General features: G+C 48.6%; 1 protein-coding gene across 1 annotated transcript in view; it reads right to left on the bottom strand.

Moving 5' to 3' along the window:
* Nucleotides 1-3,848, bottom strand: part of LOC117448953 (solute carrier family 2, facilitated glucose transporter member 1-like) — a 56,550-nt gene extending 52,702 nt beyond the window's left edge. The window contains exon 1 of the mRNA XM_034086242.1: nt 3,840-3,848. The gene's annotated coding sequence lies outside the window, so the exon portion shown is untranslated. The remainder of the gene's footprint in view (nt 1-3,839) is intronic.
* Nucleotides 3,849-9,761: the final 5,913 nt, after the last annotated feature.

Consider the following 9,761-nt stretch of genomic DNA (forward strand, 5'->3'; position numbering starts at 1 on the left):
GGAAAGTTTTGCGTACAATGTGGAGATTCAGACCACGGAGATCTAGAATGGGCCTGAATTCGCCTGTTTTCTTGGGCACCAGAAAATACAGAGAATAATGCCCCGTCTCTCTTTCCCGTGTGCGCACAACAGATACCACCTGTTTTCGCACTAAAGTCTGAACCTCTGTTGAGATCCCTTTGGGATGTTAGCGTCGCCTCTTTTATGCCTGTAAACGGGGGAGGGGTGCTGGAAAACTGGAGTGAGTAACCCTGTTTCAGCGTCCTGTCCATCCACTCCGTTAGCATGCATCTGGGTTTCCACTTCCCGTAACACTGTGTCAAGGGATGTGCCATTAATTGTGGGGCCCCAGCAATAACCTGTCCCGCCGCAAAAACTCCCGTGAAGGGAGCATTTGCCCATGGGGGGTCGACACGGAAAGGGCCGACTCTCTACTGAGGTCTTTGAACACAGGCACATTCCCTCTGGAGCGCGCGCTCCACCATGATGTTTCCACCAAAACGGTGAAAAACACATGTGGAGTCCTCACACTTGGTCTTAATTGTTTCCTGAAACTGTACTGAAAACATTATGTGGCTGTGTGGGTGTGTGGAAAGCAGAGACACTCAAACTGGAGTACTTTTGATCACTAGAAAAGGACGAGTTAACAACAAAAGGATCATAGAGGGAGGAGGCAGGATTTACCCTCGCTTCCTGGCCGGAGAATTCCCCTCTCCCTGCCGAGACGCTTCCTCCCGCCGCCAGTCAACTCCTGGAGGAGGGAGCTCCCCACCCGGTACTCCTCTGCGGCGGTGGCACCCGAGTGCGGACCGGAGGAGGAGCCCGACGAATTCTGTTGGCCTGTCCCTGAGGGTTTCAGCCCCGACCCAACACCTCGGGACGGACCGTGGAGGCAGAGGGCGCTCTCGGGACTCTCACCCGACGCCTCTCTGTCCGTCTTACCACCGCCGGACGCACTCCCCTTTGCGGGGGGCCCTGAGTGTGAGCCAGCGGCAACATGCGGCTGAGCTGAGCTTTCTCCACTTCCGACGGTTGAAGCGCTGAGTGACCGAGGCTATCGATCCAAAAAGCCCTTCCGTGGTAACGGGGGCCCCAAAGAGATCATCCCGGTCTTTCTTAGGTGGTCAGGGCCATCACCCGACCGGCTGCGCTAGCCATGCCGTGGACCAGATTATTCATCTGGTCCACGCAGCGGTCCGAATAATCACTCCCGCCCTCAGACGGGGGGGCGGGAGCGTCCTGCTGAGGAGAAACCAGCGACACTCCTAACACATCCAGATTATTGGCCGCCGCCGCTATCTGCACCCCGAGCTTGAATATTTTATCGAGATACTCAAGCATCTCTCGGTCACGCGGCAGCGGGGGCAGGGGCCTTCTCCCCTCTGCCCACCCAGCTGCCTGCGGAAGCAGATGTGCCGCAAGGCTATCCTTCAGCGGGGGCACACATTCTGAGTGGCCCTCCACCTTGAGGATTCCTGCCCAAGTAGCCACCGTAGCCTTCGTTTTTAGTGGCTGCCGCCACGTGGCTTCCACACACACCGCCAGAGGTCCGGCAGAGGGGGTGAAACGAAGACCGGCTGTGCTGGACGGCCCGTGCTGTAGAAGCCCTGGCGAAGGCGGCTCACCGGCCTCGGAGGTATTAGTGGGGGAAGCGGCAAGCCTGCACGCTCCGCCGCCATAGCCATCATCGCCGAGAAGTCCTGACGAGCCGACCTCTGCTGATGGCCTTCCTGGCGGTTAGCGGAAATCCCGGATGACGAGGTGTCATCATCGTCGTCCGCCTCTCCGATGCCTGGACCCGTCCGGGCTGCTGGGACGGCGAAGACGAATGGCACTCCCTGCACGAGGTCCTCCATCTCCACCACGTCGAACTCTGGGTCTTCCACCGGCGAGACGTAACACCCCTTGAACACCTCCACTCTGTATAGGCAGCTGGACCGAGTCAACATCTGACATGCGCTGCAAGTTGCTGATGGAGGCAGTTTAGCTGCCGCGTGGTCAGACCCCAGACACTCGAAGCATCGTACATGCATCATCACCCCCGATAGAACCCGAACACAAAGGACACGGGCGCTCGTCAGGTGAGTCCATATTTGTCCGAAGAAAAACAACTGTTCTTTTTTTATCCTATTTAATCTCTCGCTCAGTTACTCGATAGCTGCTTAGCTGAAAGAGAAAGGGATAGCAGTGAGTGGGCAGGGCCGCCTCTTATGCAGTGGATGCGCGCGCATTCAGGTAGGCCCGCCCAGGGGGCCGGCTACGGGTATAAGTCTCAGTGAAAGAATGCGTGCATAGATAGGATTGAGGGGAGTACCCATAGAGTCCAGTAGAGGGCGGAGCCCGTGAGAGATATAACTGCATGTTTCGAGATCAGACCCCAGCCCATTTGTTTTGCAAATCCTTTAAAAGGGTTAACCCACACAAGGCTCCAGGACCTGATGGCATCCCTGGCCGTGTTATCAGGATGTGTGCAGTTCAGCTGGCAGAGGTGTTCACGGGTCCCTGCTGCAGTCTGTAGTCCCCACATGTTTCAAACACTCCACCATCGTTCCTGTCCCCAAAAAGACTAAAACCACCAGCCTCAACGACTACCGCCCAGTGGCACTCACCTCCATCATCATGAAGTGCTTTGAGCGGTTAGTCAAATCATTCATCACCTCCTCCCTCCCTGACTCTCTGGACCCCCTGCAGTTTGCCTACAGAGCAAACGGGTCCACAGACGACGCCATAGCCCTCACCATCCACACTGCCCTCTCACACCTGGACCAGAGGATCACATATGTGAGAATGCTGTTCATCGACTACAGTTCAGCTTTCAACACCATTGTGCCCTCCAAGCTGGTCATCAAGCTCAGGGACCTCAGGCTCAACAGCACCCTCTGTGATTGGATCCTGAACTTCTTGACGGGCAGACCCCAGGCAGTGCGGGTGGGAAACATCACATCCTCCACCCTGATCCTCAACACCGGAGCCCCTCAAGGCTGCGTGATCAGCCCTCTCCTTTACTCCCTGTTCACACACGACTGTGTGGCCACACACAACTCCAACAGCATTGTGAAGTTTGCTGACGACACAACCGCCATCGTCCTGACACACGGAACATTTAGTTCTAGTTTCTATTATTTATATCTGAATACAACAATCCAATAAATACTATACGAGTAAACGGAAACACTGAAAATATGAGCTTCGGCAAAATTACATTACGCCCTCATCATGAAATTAAAGCTTTATCGTTTTCTGAGGTCAGAATGATTATATATTATAGGTCTATATATGTGAATACAAAGCTAGGCTACTGCCTGACTCACCGCTGATGTTTTCCTCAGAGTCTGAGAAAGTAGCACACCATCCATCCATCCATCCATCCATCTTCTCCCGCTTATCCGTGGTCGGGTCGCGGGGGTAGCAGTTCCAGCAGAGAGCCCCAAACTTTCTTTTCCCTGGCGACATCAACCAGCTCTGACTGGGGGATCCCAAGGCGCTCCCAGGCCAGCGAAGAGATATAATCCCTCCACCTGGTCCTAGGTCTACCCCTTGGTCTCTTCCCAGCTGGACGTGCCTGGAACACCTCCCTAGGGAGGCGCCCAGGTGGCATCCTAACTAGGTGCCCGAACCACCTCAACTGGCTTCTTTCGACGCGAAGGAGGACCGGCTCAACTCCGAGTCCCTCCCTGATGACCGAACTTCTCACCTTATCTCTAAGGGAGACACCAGCCACCCGGCGGAGGAAACCCATCTCGGCCGCTTGTATCCGCGATCTCGTTCTTTCGGTCATGACCCATCCTTCATGACCATAGGTGAGGGTAGGAACGAAAATGGCCCGGTAGACAGAGAGCTTTGCCTTCTGACTCAGCTCCCTTTTCGTCACAACGGTGCGGTAAAGCGACTGCAGTACCCCTCCCGCTGCTCCGATTCTCCGGCCCATCTCACGCTCCATTGTTCCCTCACTCGAGAACAAGACCCCGAGATACTTGAACTCCTTCACTTGGGGTAAGGACTCATTCCCTACTTGGAGTGGACAGTCCATCGGTTTCCTGCTGAGAACCATGGCCTCAGATTTGGAGGTGCTGATCCTCATCCCAGCCGCTTCACACTCGGTTGCGAACCGATCCAGTGAGTGCTGAAGGTCGCAGACCGATGAAGCCATCAGAACCACATCATCTGCAAAAAGCAGTGGTGCAATCCTTACTCCACCGAATTGCAGACCCCCCCCCCCACGACTACGCCTCGAAATCCGATCCATGTATATTACAAACAGGATTGGTGACAAAGCGCAGCCCTGGCGGAGGCCAACCCTCACCGGAAATGGGTCCGACTTACTGCCGAGGACCCGGACACAGCTCTCGCTTTGGGAGTACAGAGATTGGATGGCCCTGAGTAGAGACCCCCTCACCCCATACTCCCGCAGCACCTCCCACAGTAACTCCCTGGGAACCCGGTCATACGCCTTCTCCAAGTCTACAAAACACATGTAGACCGGATAAGCGTACTCCCAAGCCCCCTCCAGGATCCTTGCGAGAGTAAAAAGCTGATCCGTCGTTCCACGACCAGGACGGAATCCGCATTGTTCCTCCTCAATCTGAGGTTCGACAATCGGCCTGACCCTCCTTTCAAGTACCTTGGAGTAAACTTTCCCGGGGAGGCTGAGTAGTGTGATGCCTCTGTAATTGGCAGACACCCTCTGATCCCCCTTTTTAAAAAGGGGGACCACCACCCCGGTCTGCCACTCCTTCGGTACTGTTTCCGACTTCCACGCAACGTTGATGAGACGTGTCAACCATGACAGTCCCTCAACACCCAGAGCCTTCAGCATTTCCGGGCGGATCTCATCCACCCCCGGAGCTTTGCCACTGTGGAGTTGTTTAACGACCTCAGTGACCTCCCACCGGGAGATTGGTGTTGATCCCCCGTCATACTCCAGCTCTGCCTCTAACATAGAGGGCGGAGTTGTCGGGTTCAGGAGTTCCTCAAAGTGTTCCTTCCAACGCCCCAACACTCCATCAGTTGAGGTCAACAACGTCCCATCCTTACTGTACACAGCTTGGATGGTTCCCTGATTCCCCCTCCTGAGGTGTCGGACAGTTTTCCAGAACAACTTTGGTGCCGCCCGAAAGTCCTTCTCCATGTCTTCTCCAAACTTCTCCCACACCCGCTGCTTTGCCTCGGCCACGGATGAGGCTGCTGCCCTTCGGGCCTGTCGGTACCTTGCAACTGCCTCGGGAGTCCCCCGGGATAACAAATCCCTGAAGGCCTCCTTCTTCAGTCGGACGGCTTCCCTGACCACCGGTGTCCACCAGGAGGTTCGAGGGTTACCGCCCCTTGAGGCACCTAGGACCTTGAGACCACAGCTCCCCACCGCGGCTTCGGCAATAGAGGCTTTGAACACCGACCACTCTGGTTCAATGTCCCCAACCTCCACAGGAATGCCCGAAAAGCTCCGCCGGAGGTGTGAGTTGAAGGCCTCCTGAACTTGGGCCTCCTCCAGACGTTCCCAGTTCACCCGAACTACACGTTTGGGCTTACCCGGTCTATCCAGAGGCTTCCCCCGCCACTCGACCCAACTCACCACCAGATGGTGATCAGTTGACAACTCCGCCCCTCTCTTTACCCGAGTGTCCAAAACATACGGCCTCAGGTCCGATGATACGATAACGAAATCGATCATGGACCTTCTGCCTAGGGTGCTCTGGTGGTAAGTAACACACGTTGTCGGATAATTAAGCTCCGTGTTTTGTTATGAAGCCAGCATTCAGGAAGCTGCGCTCTGGTGGTGTGGATAGGGAGGAGACCTTTTGATCCATACTTTGGATTTCCTGCCCGACCAAATTAACTTAATGACATCTCTGAATGAAGTTTGAGGGTTTCCGGCTGACGCGTCATAACACATGCAGCGCACGGATGGAGCTTTCATTCTTTTTTAATATAATCCTTTTTTTCAACTAATCAGCTAATGAAAAATTGCTCGATTAAGACTTTATTAGTAGACTAGTGATTAGTCGACTATTAGGAGGCAGCCCTAGTTCGTTAAGTAATCTTTGGTACTACGTCATTGATGCATTTGCCAATGTAGCAGATGACCGCGTCCATGTGTGTGTTGATGTTATCGTCCTCAAACACACACCACTAGTTTCAAAGCAGTGCTGCAGAGCTGAGTCTGACTCCTCACTCAAGCGCTGTATAGTCTGTGTCACCGGCCTGTCCCGTTTGAGTTTCTGCATGTAAGCAGCAGCAGCAGTGAGATGTGGTCTGATTTGCCGAAGGGAAGGAGAGCTTTATATCCATGTCGGAACGGGGAATAATCATGGTCCACTGTATTTCCACCGCGCGTCGGGCAGCTGATGTGTTGGTAGTACTTCGGAAGGACCTTCTCAGGGGTGGATCTACCGGGGTGGCATGGGGTGGCCATGCCACCCTAAAAAATAGCCTTGCCACCCCAGCTGCCACCCCAGTTGGCATCTTTGTTTTGAAAGAAAAGTTGTGGCTCATCGGACATTTATGAGAGAAAATCTCTAATGTGCGAGTGCAAGTGAATGCAGCACAAGATGCGAGTCTTGTAACCCCGGCCCTGGCGCGAGCTTGGAAATATGATTGGTGGCAATTTCATTTGAACGGGGGGACGGCGCAAAACGAGAAGCATTCGGACTCAAGTAGACGGAATGAATGAGGTATTTGCAGTCTACAACAGGGGCGGATCTACCGGGGTGGCATGGATGGAATGAGGTATTTGCGGTCTACAATGACAGAGAAGAGACTGTCAAGTGTGGCTGTACTCAGCATTGAATCTTAATCAGTTTGTGAAGAAAATGGTAATCGCCGCATTCAGCTGTAATAGGCATGCCAACTTGATGCTCTGCTCACGGATGACTCGATGAACATAACAAACTGTTAAGATGATGACCTTGTATGTATGTATGTTTTTTTTCTTTGTGGGGGTCTGCCCCCAAAAAACTGTTTAAAGTCCTGAGGATTCCACTGGATAATAACTTACTGCAGCAATGTATATGTTTTAGCTTTATACACGTTTTTTAACCCTAACTGATGCAGTTAGTCACTTCTTTAATGTGTGTTCTTTCTGATGTAAAGTCCAGGTTGTATCTGCAGTAAAGTCGTGGGGCGCTGAACTGTTCCTTTGAATCTTTTGAATTTTGATACATGATATAATTACTTGTCTTTCAAATTTGAAGGAGGGTGAGCAAGCATCTTGAGGAACATTCGTCATTAACTCCTCCAAAAAATATAGTTTATTCAATAATAAATTAATATGTGAATCATAACAGTGATTCTGATAGGAATAATACGATTGTTAATATTATCATATTCATTCAGACAAACATCGATGAGACAGTTAATTAATGTACTTATTGAAGCAGTCTGCATTGATTTGGTACCCCTGCTGGTCTAAGAGTGAGACAAACTCATTCAGTTATTGTTCAGTTAAAATTCATTAAATTATGTCTGCCACCTTACAGTATATATTTATATCTAAGGCTTTACTGATGTGCCACAATAATGTCACCTATGTTATTGAGTTAAAATATTAATATTGTGGTTTTCCAAGTTAACATTGATTGATATGACTGCGATTAAATCAGCATATACTTCTGCCAGGGGATGTCACCCCTCAACATCTCCTGCCATCTCATAAATATTTGTCTAGATCCGCCCCTGCACCTTCTTCATGTTGGCAGAGTTAAAATCCCTGGTCACAATGAAAGCAGAAATCTCTGTCCTGTCGATTACATCAAACAGCTATTCCAGCGCTGTGTTGTTGTCAGTGTGTGGCGGAACATACACTGCTGTAAGCACAACCGCTGTAAATTCCCTCGGCAAATGGAAAGGCCTGCATCCGATCATGAGGTGCTGTGAATGAGGAGAACAGTCCGAAGAAATAATCTCCACATCTGTGCACCAGTTATTGTTCACCATAAAGCACACACCTTCTCCCTCCCTGAGTTTACAATCCGGTCCTGGTGAAAAATCTCCCCATTTATATCAGGACAGCAGAACATCTACCTATTATTCCATCGCAGAGTGAAACCAAGCGGTTTCCAATGCATCAAACTTGACACAACAAAAAAATATACTACTTAAAAGGCTTCGCCCATTTGAAACCCATGCACTAGCACTGGTAAAACAGTGGTTTAGCTGATTTTAAGCTAAAGTGCCTGCAGGTTTGCAGGACATCTGATGGAATTAACTACACATACACACTTCTTACTCATTATAGCACCAAAACTAAACACAGATTTGTGTAGATTTGTTGGCATGTCATTCAGACACGTTTTGTAAAATGTCCGCATTTCAATGTTTTTCCTTTTTTTCTCTATTCTTTGTGGTGACGATCATTTTCCTGTAAATACTACAGCTTTAAGCCACTGGCTAGGTAGATGAATATGTGTCATTGCGCAACAATAAAAACTATTGATTGACATTTTTTACTTGAATTATAAATATTGCTTCAAATATTAATTTGAACATGCTACAGTAGGAAACGGACCACATGCTGCATCAATACAGAAGCTGCATAGTATGGTTATTTGCATGTATTTATGTATGTATTTGTGTACTATCTAATAGGGACACAAGCAAAATAGGAAAATATCATCCACTATTTTGGGTGAAAATGAACTGTAACTAACATCTTCTTTGCAGTATCCAGTTATTAGTTGTTGTGTTATGGTAGTGCACCGTTATATTTATTTACATGAATGTATTTCAATGTCATGTGCATAGAAAAAAAAAATGCTGTCATTTATGGTTATAAAATGACTTATTCTTCCTTTGTGGCCACTTATTGCAATGGGATTGTCTCCCTTTTGAACTTTGAACCATTTCACTACCCGATGTGACCCTTACCTGATAAATGCTCTTTAAATAAACCATTTTACTATCAAACTAAAAGATCTGTGACACTGCATGGATGATTTTATTCCGCATTGGCCTATATTCTTCCCTAACATTAGTAATACTTTTTCAGTCTTTACTGTACAGTGAAGGAACAATTGGAAATCCTTCATGTCTGTCAAAAGGTGATTGTGTGTTTTGTGATTAACATTTGAAAACGAATTAAGATTAACTAAGGTAAATTATCTGTTAATTGTACATCCTTAAGTTTGGCCAACATCACACCATGGGATAGATTTTCAGAATGAATACCTACTTATTGAAATATGAAGTAGACATGTTGTAGGTTTAGCCTTGTCCGTGTTGATTTACAGCTTAGGGCTTAGGCAGGCAATAGGAATTAAAAAAAAGAAAAGAAAATTCAGATTTGAAAAACAAACAAGTTTGTATTGTTAAAATTGTAAGATTGAAAAAAACAATAAAAAGACAATAGATTTCCTGAGCTTTCTGTCTCTCCGGGGATTAGCCTACTAACTTACACATTAAAATACCATCATGGATCCTGAATCTGGCCAATACCTGTCCCTGGCTATATTACAAGCCACAAAAGTAAACTGACAACCCTAACTAAGTAAGATATTTTATTGACATTTTATACAGTATGATACTAAATTCACAACAATAACAGTATAGAACAACTGCTAAACTGTATGGTTAACCAAATCCAAACGTAAAATCTATCTTAATAGTATTGGTGCAAAGTTGGATCATAAGTGACTTAATCCTAGCTCAGTTTGATAATCAACTGTAGAGTATCCATGGAAAGACAGCAACATTTACTTTAAGGTCAGCAAGGGAACAGGAATACGCACCAAATAATTTACTATTTTGATTTAGGGGATGTGCTGAAAGCT

The sequence above is a fragment of the Pseudochaenichthys georgianus genome, chromosome 7 (assembly GCF_902827115.2).
Source record: "Pseudochaenichthys georgianus chromosome 7, fPseGeo1.2, whole genome shotgun sequence".
Classification (NCBI taxonomy): Eukaryota; Metazoa; Chordata; class Actinopteri; order Perciformes; family Channichthyidae; genus Pseudochaenichthys; species Pseudochaenichthys georgianus.